The sequence below is a fragment of the Heterocephalus glaber genome, unplaced genomic scaffold, assembly GCF_053883595.1.
Source record: "Heterocephalus glaber isolate CG9 unplaced genomic scaffold, H.glaber_assembly_v1.0 deba00000594, whole genome shotgun sequence".
NCBI lineage: Eukaryota > Metazoa > Chordata > Mammalia > Rodentia > Bathyergidae > Heterocephalus > Heterocephalus glaber.
This window is the reverse complement of record NW_028258151.1, coordinates 25,166,505-25,178,215: the sequence shown is the minus strand read 5'-3', so window position 1 is coordinate 25,178,215 and position 11,711 is coordinate 25,166,505.

Sequence of the window (11,711 nt, the reverse complement as noted above, 5' to 3'; positions counted from 1 at the left end):
TACTAAGAGGAGTCATTTCCTGCCTTGGTTATGTTATATTTTTATTTATTTATTTATTTATTTTTTGCTCAGAAACCTTAAAAACTGCCTTTTGCCTACCTTTAACTTTTCTTAGCTTCAAGTTTCCCATCTGTAAAATAAGTTGGACTGAATGTTTCTATGGTCCCCTCCAACCATAAACTTCTGTCTTAAAAAATTGAGTTTTAACCCACAGAATGTGGATAATGCCTATTAAAGGATTTTGCTGGTAGAAAATTGCTTTTTAGCTTTCTCTTTGCTGAGACTAATGCTTTATTTCAACTTAGTGTCCATCAGCTGGGTCACCTCTAAGTGAGCAATTTTTGTAATTCCCAACATTCAGCATTTTGTAATAAACCAGTCATTTTATACTAGTCATTTATTGTGGATACAGAGTAAAGCCAACTGTCAAGCGGTCATTCAGATAGAAAGTTTTAGATAAGATTTAACTTGGAATTAAGTCTTAACCTAGAAATTGATTTCTTTATATTGAGATCTCTTACCCCATTCCTAAGCATACCAGTTTCACCTGATAAGTCTGCAAGCATTTAAGCTGTAAATTTGTAGTTTGATAACCATCATTTAACAGTCATCTTTTGCCATCTTTAACTTTTAAAAAATTGTTTACTGTTTTGCAGAGTTGTCCAACCCTACGTTGCAATTCAAACATTTTGCTCTTAGAAAATAAGTCTGGATGCTGACTTGTAGTTTGGTAGTTTATCACTGTCCTTCGGCTGTTTGTGCAGTAGCAGTTTCTGGCTATACTAAAATGTAATTCACCTTTTATTTTGGCGATGAATAGTAGAAAAAAAATTAGAATGAAAGGTGGGGTTTTTATTACCCTGATGATGGATGACCTCTAGCAGTTAATTTTTGTGACTGATAAAAACTATGTTCTTGGGTACTGGTTCTGTACCAGTAAGTCTCAGGCAAACTAAGAACCTGCATATGAATTAATGCATGCAATTAGAATTCATTCTCTTTACAGAGGAGTAATTTCTTGTCATTCTTCTTTATCCAGGGATTTCTCAAATCTCTGGTGACCAAAACCATTTAGATTTTTCTAACTTAAGGCTTAGAAATACATTTCTTTTTCTTTTGGTATTGGGGATCGAACTCAGGACCTCACGCTTGCCAGGCAGGCACTGTGCCACTGAGCTAAATCCCCAGCCCAGAAATACATTTCTTTTATTCAGTTAACACAGCTCTGCTCTTGGCTTGCCTTAGTTAAATTCTGTTCATTGTTTTATATAAAATACCATTAGGTATTTTTTGTGTGTGTGATCCCTAGTTCCTTAGAAGCCTTGGGGGAAAAGAAATGGTAGTTTATGTTTTCTTTTGAAATTCTTTTTTTAAATTCCCAGATTCACATGCTAGCCTGTGGCTAGCTCTCACGTTGAGTCAAATTCAGACACATGCAAGAAGATGCCTGGTTGTTTCACAAAACAATTCCTATGTTTTAAAGTTCCCCATCCCTCCTCTGCCTAGAAAGGCAGGGGTCATGATACAATAAAGCTGAGAAATAATTCTAGGTGGGAAAAAGGTTTTTGTGGAATAGGAGATGTGGCACTCCTTTTCCTGTCAAAGTGCTTTCTCTGCAGGACGCCAGTCCTGTGTAAGACAGAGGGAAGGAAGGGCGTGCTGCTCTGCTGCTCGGGAGGTTGGCATCTCTGAATGGAGCTCACTCCTGCTCCCAGAAAGCCACCAAAGCAACAGTAACCAATTTGCTTCCATGCTGGCCCCCAGGAGAAGGTAAAATGTTTGTGGGGCAGGCACAATGTTCTGGTCACTTATGTCCGTCCTTGGCATAGTATTTGTCATGGAGTGCACACACAAACATGTAAAAACATTAAATGAAATTAGTGTAATAACATTAAATGAAAGCAAGGGCTGGAACTGAGCAGTTTCTGATAGTATGTTGTGTAATAGGTTTGCTAAGGCATAGATGTTACTCTCAACAACTTCTCTCAGCACTTTGTTGTGAAATTTTTTCAGACATACAGCAAAGTTTAAAACTTAGTGGACATCTTCCACCTAGAATCTACAATAACATTTTGCTGTATTTGCTCTCTAATTTAATAGATACTACTTTTAACTAGGCTTCAAGCTTTGGTTTCTCTTCTGTGTCCTAAAATAATTGAGCAGCTAGAATTGAGTTTTCTTAAATTCTCTGGGGTAACTTGTTATATTTGTAACTAGAATTGTAGTCCTCACTTTAATTTTAAACTTTTGTGTAAATGTTAGGCTGAATTTTTCTTATTTATTTTGCCTGAAGGGATATTTTTATAATGCATCTATCTGAAAGCCCTTGATCAGTTGTGCAGACTATTGTGATGTTATTTTCACACTTGATAAATTATCCAATTAATTTCTTTGGTGAGAATGTATTTTTGGGCCCATTTTATTTATATAAGGTTCCAGGATTATGTTCCCTAGGGCCTGAAGAAGCTGTGTAATTTAGCATATAAACCACCAAATTAGGAACTAAGATAAATTTTACTCCTGACTGACCATGGGCAAATCAGTTTTCTTTGTCTTTGTGATATTTTATCTACCTGCGATGGGGGAACTAAAATTTGAAATTTAGATATTATTATTATTCTTCAATGGGTAACATTTATTAATGCTTGGATCTGTGTAAGAAGAAACTTTCTGAATCCAGAGAAGCTTCTTATAATCCTGTAACTGTATGGCAGACTATGAAATGAAATCTGACTTTCGAAAAATTGAAATATCCAGTGGTCAGAGTATCTTACCAGAAAACCTTCTGTTGCTCAGCAATTATATTGCCATGGAATTTGTAAGTCTTTGTAATTCATGTGGATTCTGAAAATAGGTGCTTTCTTTCCAAGTAGAGAAAGTGAATGTAAAGATGAGTATCAGGTGATGGTGATCAGAGACTGAAAATGAGTGTTCAGTTTGGAAGAAGGTTGTACTGAAGGGACAGATTTAAAAATTAGCCCCATTAAGTGTAGCACACCCTCCCTAAGCCATGCTCCTGCAGTGGCTTTGCCTAAAGCCTCAGGCCATCTCCAGCAGGTCAGTGTGGTGAACTGCAGGGCTGGCAGAGAGGGAAAGACTGGCACAAACAGATCTGTACTCCCTCTGATAAGTGAGTGTGACCTGTGCCTTCTGAATCAAGCTATGAATGTGAATTCACATTGATCTCACAAAAGCAGCTGGAGTTTTTACTTTAATCCTGTCTTAGTCATTGCAAGGATGTGACTGAAACAGTCTTCCTTGAATGACACCTTATGAAATATAAATTTAGAAGAAAACAAATGCCAGACTGATGTACCTTCTCCCTCTCGTTGTTATTCCTTCATCAGCCTGTATATTGCAAGAATATCTTTACAAAAAGAGTACTCTTGATTAAAGTGAAATATCTATTAAAATATAAACAATATTCCAAGTGGTATTTAATAAAAGAACCAGACTGCTTTGATTTTGTTTTAGTGTTGTTCTATTTGGGGGACTATAACACACTATCTGAGGAAGAAGAACAATGCCAAGTGCTAGTTTTAACTTGAAATAAAAAAAAGCTAATACCTTGTTCCATTAGGAAATGATAAATGAATATTGATTCTAGTTCATGATTTAGGCTATGATTTCTGTTCAGGGGCCTTGAAGATTACATTTTTTGAAACACAGTTGGGCCTAAAGAGAAACTTTCCACAACCACTTTAGGCTCAGTGAAAAAAAGAGACTGTGAAACCAGATTAACAGCATGAATTTATTTCTAACAAAGGCAAAACTTCTACCCTTCCCAATTCCAGGGCTGTGGCTGCCCGTTTTCTCCCTAGTTAGGAAACTCCACAAAGGGGTTTTTAAATAAAAGCTACCTCACTGCAGGGCTATTAAAAGGATTTTAGGAAACTGTCTATGGGGTAATCCATATCTCTTGTAAAATCAACTTAAATTCCCTGAGTAGGGTGCAGAAGCTGGTAAGACAGGTAAGTGCGTTGTAAAAATCCACCTTAACTTTGAACTTCCAGAAGAGAATAAGTAATAATATTTACAGTTTCATTTCTATTTTGGGTTAGCTTCTGAACACTACATCTTCTAGTTGATTCTATGAATGGCTGTTAGACCATTGACACATTTTTAAAATTAAGATTTGTCCTAGGACCAGCAGGGACAAGATCATTTCATAAAGTGACATAGCCTTACAGGGAATGATGCATAATTACAGTAATTTTGTTTGGTCAGGTGTGGTAGTCAGCTTTCCATCACTGACAAAATACTGAAATAATCAACATAAAAGGAGGAAGGGTTTATTTTGGCTTACAGGTTCAGAGATCTCAGTCCATGATCTCATAGCCCTGTTGATTTTGGGCCTTTGGCAGCACAATACCTCATGCTAGGACCACATGATCATCTAACATGGCACCTAGGGAGCAACGAGAGATAGAAAGGGGTGGGGTCCTAAAATCCCTTCATGGGCTCACCCACAGTGACCTAACTTCTGCCAACTGGCTCCCACCTCTTAAAGGGTCTACCACCTTCCAGTAGCTGTCCACTAGGAAGGAAGCCTTTAACATATGGGCCCTTGAGGGCATTTCTGATCCAAATGATAGCAGTCAGGTTTAGAAACCTGGTACATTTTAATATAAAGGTGAATCTAATCAGAATTTATACTTCTGAAAGCTAAGTAGTAAAACCACACTGAAAAGTAGATCCTAAATTCCTGAAAAATCAGTAGCCTTCATCCTTCCTGTCCTTCCCACTTCCTGTTCTCATCAGACTGACTGGCAGAAATTTTTTTTTTTTAAAAGCCTATCTTTAAAAAAAAAAGCCTCTCTATCCCAGCTTCATTTTACCCCCAAGTTGTAGCATCTGAGAACATATAGATAAAATCCCTGCCAAAGGATTCTAAAGTAGAGAGTCACTGTTTTTACAATAGTTAGGACCCTAAGAGTAAAATATATTTTATACATAATCTGATACACCTTTGGAGTAATTGTGAAAGAGGAAAAGGAAAGAAAGCAAGTTTTTTGTACTGCTAGGCTCATAGAGCTGAATTTGACTATGCCTTTAGGGTCGGAGTTGTACTTTTTTTGCTCTACAGTAAAATTTACATAACTAGATCCAAAGAAAAATATGTACACTGATGCACCTGAAACAAAATGTTTATGAAACACTTGGTTTCACTGCATTTGATGTATTCTGATCTTTTCTGTTCTATTTCGCTTTTAAAATATAGCCCCAAAACATAAGTTTATCAGATTGTAATTTACCTCTTAAGATAAAGTAGCTCAGAAAGTTAGAAGCCAAATTCATTCTTAAACACACACACACTGTAACCGGCCCTCAGTCCACAAGGGGTTTGACACTGATCTCCAGGGTCCTATCTTTGGGGCCCTCCTAGACCTACCCTGTGCTTGTCCCGTGCACTCGGGGCTCCCCTTGGTCCACCCCTGTGGATTGGCCTCTCTGCCTGGTCCTGTTGCTCCTGCCACTCCATCCTCCCCTCTATTGGAGATCAGCTTGCTATTTTGTGAAAGAAAATCCCCATCTTCTCTAAGATTCAGATCCTCTCCAGTTCTCTTAATTATTTTAGAGACTTAAACTTCAGGAAAACAAAAATCTATAGTTGTCTTGGTGACACACCTATAATCCTACCACTCTAAGAGGCTGAGGCAGGAGGATCAAAGTTTGAGTCCAGCCTAGGCAACTTAGCAAGACCTTATCTGAAAATGAAAATAAAATGGCCTTTGTTCCATGAAAAGGCCCGGAGTTTAACCTCCAGTACCACCAGAAAAATAAAAAATTGTGTGCTCCATATTTGCTTTGCCATATGCCATATAACTTTCCTGAAGCAATGAGGTGGAGTCAGTCTTACCTATTTTAATGGAGCAGCTGGAAAAAAGAAAGGGAGTGGGAATTGTATTAATACTTCAAAAGATTATTTGCAGCAGTGAGCATCTCCTTAATTAGACTGTGAGCTTTCAAGGAAAAAACCAGTCCTCTCTTCAAGGGGAATCAGAGCTAATATGAGGTTGGCTTTTATTAAAGGCTAACTTTCAAAAGAGTTATACAACTCACACAGATACCAAATGAGCCTGTATTAAAGATTTTATTAAATTCTTAGAGAACCAAGCAGATGTTAAAATCAGTTCAAAGGAGAAAACAAAGAACAGACACACAGACCAAAAAATTGAAATAAATATACAAATGGAAGCAAAAGTAGCTTTTTCCCCAATGGAGAAAGAAAGTCAAGAGAACGAGACAGCCAGGAGCAATGGTGCACACCTGTAATCCCAGCTACTTAGGCTGAGGCAGGAGTATCCCAAGTTCAAGCCCAGCCTGGGCAGCTTAGACTCTGTGTCAAAATAAAAAGGACTGGGGATGAGGACATAGCTCAGTGATGGAGCACCCCTGAGTGCAACCCCCAGAAAGAAAAAGAAAAGGAGAACATGATATAATTTGCATTTCTAGAAATTATTACTGTCATTTACAGAACAGAGTTGTAAACTAAGTTTCCTTAGAATCAGAATTGATAAACCTGAATGATATGCAGGAGCCTAAACAATACAGTGATCCTCTGAAGCACGGTTTTCTCCACACCTTGTACTAATGAAAATTTAGTGCCGTGTGTAGATTATAAACAAATAGGTTTGAGGTGCCCGTTTTAGCCTAGAATTGGACTACTCTGTCATTTGCTATAAAATGATAGCTTCTGCAAGACACCAGACTAGAAGACATTGACAGCAAACACAATTTAAGAAGCATGTGTCAGTAGGTGGCAGCAAAGCTCTATTCCTCAAGGATGTATCTTCAAAAGGAAATCTCTGAAATATGATTAAGCATGAGTCCCTGAGCCTTTTGTCACAAAGGTGCAGAAACTTGGGTGTATAAAACCCACATTTATTATTTCTAATATTTCTATTGAAGAATTATTAATTTTTTGAGTTTTGTTATATTAAACTATGAGCACTTAACAGGAAAAAATCAAGAAAATAAGTATTGAATTTTTAATATTTATTGAGTTCATTAAAGAGCATCAAAATTTTCAACATCAACATTTTTGGTGTACAAATAACAGAAAACTGAAAAATAATGAATTCCTATATGAACTACAGTGCAAATACCAATAGCACTGTACAAAAAAATCTTTACTGATTAAGGGAATCTGAAGATAGAATATCAGATATAGAAGACAGGATCGCAGTTAGAGACCATGAAAATAGAGATTTCTTAAAAATAGTAAGGGAACACAAGAAATCAATCCAACAACTGCTAGACAATGCAAAGAAGAATAACATAAGACTGATAGGAGTCCATGAAAAAACAGGAGAAAGCACAATTGACATAAAAAAACTGTTCACAGAAGTAATAGTGGAAAACTTCCCAGACAGAGGTAGAGAATTAGACATACAGATAAGTGAGGCATATAGAACTCCAACTAGCCATGATCAAAAAAAATCTACATCTAGACATATAATAGTCAAGATCCCAGAAATCCAACAGAAAAACAAAATCCTACAAGCAGTTAGAGAAAAGAAACAAATCACCTACAAAGGAAAGCCCATCAGAATCACAGCAGACTTAACACAAAAAAAATCTTTACTTCAATTATTCTACCTAAGGCAGTCTTCCACACATGATAACAGCACATTCCATACACATGAATCCCTTACTTTGACAGCACATGTGTTTTGCTTTCCTGGTCTTTTTATAAGATATACTTGCATCGCAATGATCTTCTTGTTGTTAGGAGGTGCTTATTATATTACACAATGTGTAGTTAACAGGAACATAAAATATCAAAGAAATAAATACTAAATTCTTAATATGTATTGTACATTTAGAATAAACATTTTCTTATAAGTTGTGTATTTGCTTACAAAACCTGAAAGGTAATATCAGAAATAAATTCCTATATGAACTACAATAAAAATACCAATAGAGCTCTACAAGAAAAATAATCTTTGCTTCAATTGTCGCACTCAAGGCAGTCCTCACACATGACAACCACATGTTCCATGCACACATCTAGCTAATACTGACAGCACATATGCTTAGCTTTCCTTTCCTGTTGACAGGCTGTTCTTGTCACCTCTTTTCCTGTTTTGTCAAAAGCTTTCTACTATATTCTACAATATGCACTTAGCAGGAAAATAAGATATCAATAAAATAATATATCAAATATGTAATGAGTGCTTAGAATAGACATCAACATTTTCATATCACCTGTGTATTTGCTTACAAAACCTAAAAGATAACATCAGGAAAAAAAAACATGAATTGCAATGTAAATATAAAAGTCTACCACAAAAATAACCTTTGCTTCAACTGTCACACTCAAGGCAGTCTTCACACATGAAAACTGCATGCTCCATACACAAGTATTGTTTACATTGATAGCACATGTGTTTTGTTTTCCTGTCCTTTCTTTTAGGGATCAGTTGACATCTTTTTGGTTTTCCTGTTGTCATAGTAGGTCTTTATGATGCTGCGCCTGGCTGTTTACCTGTCAGCTCACCAGTGTGCTCCAAGGTTTTTGTGTGTAGTTCCCTGGGCAGGAACATTTTGCTTTTCCTCTGCTGTAAATGATCTCTTATGAATTCCAGTCCCAATCCTCTAAGAAAATTTCTCTATATTTTGCCCTGGTTATTTTCTTTATAAACTATCAATTTATGTCATAGATGTTTAGGTCTGAGTAAAACACAACCATTGGTCAATACTTTGTGTTTTGAGTGACATCTTAGTTGCTGCATAACTTATCAACAACATCTACTCAGCCTTTGGTTTTGTTGTAGAAAGTTTCCATCTCAGGTTTCTGTTTTGTCAAGTTTTCCCTATCAATATTTCCATCTGGTGCAATGTTGACATCAGCAGTACCAGTCTGTCATTCTTTTCCATGTACAAAGCCGATGTAAATCTTTCTGAAATCCAAAGATTGTACTATACAATTCTGTGTTTTGAAATTGCAACATTTGGAATTTCTGCTTTGTTCCTAGCCTGATCAATGTGTGCTCTGTTAGCAAATGTAACATCAATTGGAAATTTGTAAACCAACTGTTGAATGTCACATTCCAATTAGTCTGGGAAATGGGAGCGACAAGTCTGTTCACAACATCATTCAGTTTATTACCATATGAATAAGTGGCTGAATGTCAAGATAAATGTCTAAATTGAAAGCATAATAAGTCTTTGCATATACAAGGGTATAAATTTTTATGCCATATTTTAACCTATCACTTTCCATAAGTCTTTTACATTCCTACAATTACCAAGAGAAATCCCTGCTGAATACAGCAGAATGATAAATATTTTCAGTTCACCTAGTGAGGTGCTATGATAAAAATTTTTTTGAATATGGCTATTGGTGCATTCAGAACATTTTACTTGTATTTCAGCCTTTGTGTATTTCTCAGTGTCGTGTAGCATTTCATCTGTTACAATTTCCAACATTGAATGGCAATGCTGGAATTCTGTCCAATAGGTTTTACCACTGCCAAGATCCTCACTATTTTCGAACCTACTTCTAACACTGGATCATTCATTTGATTGCATGACCATTTTGCAACATTTCAACTGGTGAAATATGCACTCCCATTGCTGTTTTCTTCGTTATCTGAATCAAGGTCTGCATTCCCAAGGTCAATCCGACAATTCTTGCTCCATTTCACTGTCACGGGAATTTTGGCTCACATGTCCAACATCAAAGTCATTATCATCTTTATCATCCATACATAAGTAATCTGATGATTCACTTTTGACCACCTTCAAAACTTGCAAATCTGGTTTTTCATGTCCCATTGTACTGAACTGGGCAAAGAAAATGCGAAGAAAACTTTTTTAAAACAAATTCTAAATGCACAGAAATTTAGGAATGAGCATTTCATGGATAAAATTCAACTGTTGCTGCTTTGGAGCTCCTGTGCACACCTTGCCATTCATCTGCCAAGTGGGTGAATATACAGATGGGTTTTTTCTTTCCCCAGGTGCAGCTACTATAATCCACACCCACATTTCATCATGATAAAATACATGTTTTCATAACGGAAGAGCAATGTGGGTGTATTTTACCCCTGTGATGCTCAGGTAAACATACACGAAACTTGTTGGAGGGAGCATAATGTGAGTAAAAATCCTGATTTGACACTTTTGTACATGTGCATACACCTTGCCATTCATTGTACCAAGAGAGTGTATCAAGTGAGTTGCCATTCATTGTACCAAGTGAGTGTATTGCTTCCTGTATCCCCCAGGAGCAGCTACTGAGACACACAGTCAGCTACTATTATGCTGAAGTACAAATTTTTAGTAGAAATGTATGAGTTGTAATCCAATATTATGCTCTTCAGGGTAAAAAGAGTTCAAAATTCCCCCTGGGATCATATGTAAAAAGTTATATTTGATGTATTTTTTTCTGGAAACCAAGTCCTGAAATTTTTGTTTGAAATCTGATGAAAGCTACAAAGCACTTTCCTCAAATGATACAAATTTGTATGCAAATTGCTATATCCAGAAAGAAGTTGGTTGCCAAATCAGCTTCAAGTTGGAAACATGTAAGGAATTATTAGTTCAAATCATACAAAACTGCCATTTTTGTAAAGTCAGTAAGGAGTTGAATATTGGCAATTTCATGTGGTGCAACCTCATATAAATATTCTTGGTTACCCCTGGCCCCACCCTATTCTCATGTTCAGCTAATGGATAGCTAAACAGGCAAGACTGCTGTGTCCAAGTTGAAATTTAGGAAAATGAACTACTGAATTCCAGGCTGTCCCAAGGTCATAACTATTAACCCTAGCTATCTCCATCCACTCAGAACACTGAGAACCAAAGATATTAGGATCTTCATCCAGTCCACTGTGGGGTTTTTTTTCAACCACATATCACCAGGCCCAAAGCCAATTCCTTTGAGTTGGACTCAGAGGGACAGGTGGAGAATTTACACTGTAAACTCCTGTACATGAGGAATCAGTAATCACAACAGATGAGAGGAGAAAGTGTGAGCTGAGATATATACATAGCTATCAAAATCTAATTGTTACAGTGGTGAGCTCATGACTTACGCAGAGATAGAATGGGAGTATGTCAAAGGTTTTATTCAGCTCATTAATTTGTGACTGAACCATTAGATGGCAAAACTGATTGTAAACTGGGTATGTTGGCTCATGCCTGTAATCCCAGCACAAAGGAGGCAGGAGGGTCACCACAAGTTCGACGCCGGCTTGGACTACATAGTGACTACAGTTAACTACATAGCAAGACTATCTCACAAAAAAAAGAAAACTGATTGTAACTGCACTTGAGGAAAAAAAGAGTTAATATAACCCAATAGGAAAAGCATTTTTAAGACAAAAAAAAAGAATGTTAGAGTAATTATTACTAGGTTAGAGTAATAGTACTAGGTTATGAAGCTGATTCATGTCCTTCAGGCTAATAAAGTCATAATCTTTGGGGTGTCTTCTCTGTCAGCCTAAAAAATACGAATTAACATGTAACTTCACAGTATAGTATGTGGGATCTAAAAATAACAAAGTCAAACACAGGCACATTCTTCTAGAAAATCAACTTATTCTTGTGTGGACTTTTAAATAATTGTTCATTATGACATTGAAAGGATATGCTCCTGGAGTTTTTGACTTACTTTCAAATGTACTTTTTACAATGAATCAAGACAGCAAAATATGAATGGACTCCTCCCCTCTGGTTGAGAAAATTCAGGCTGGAGCAGA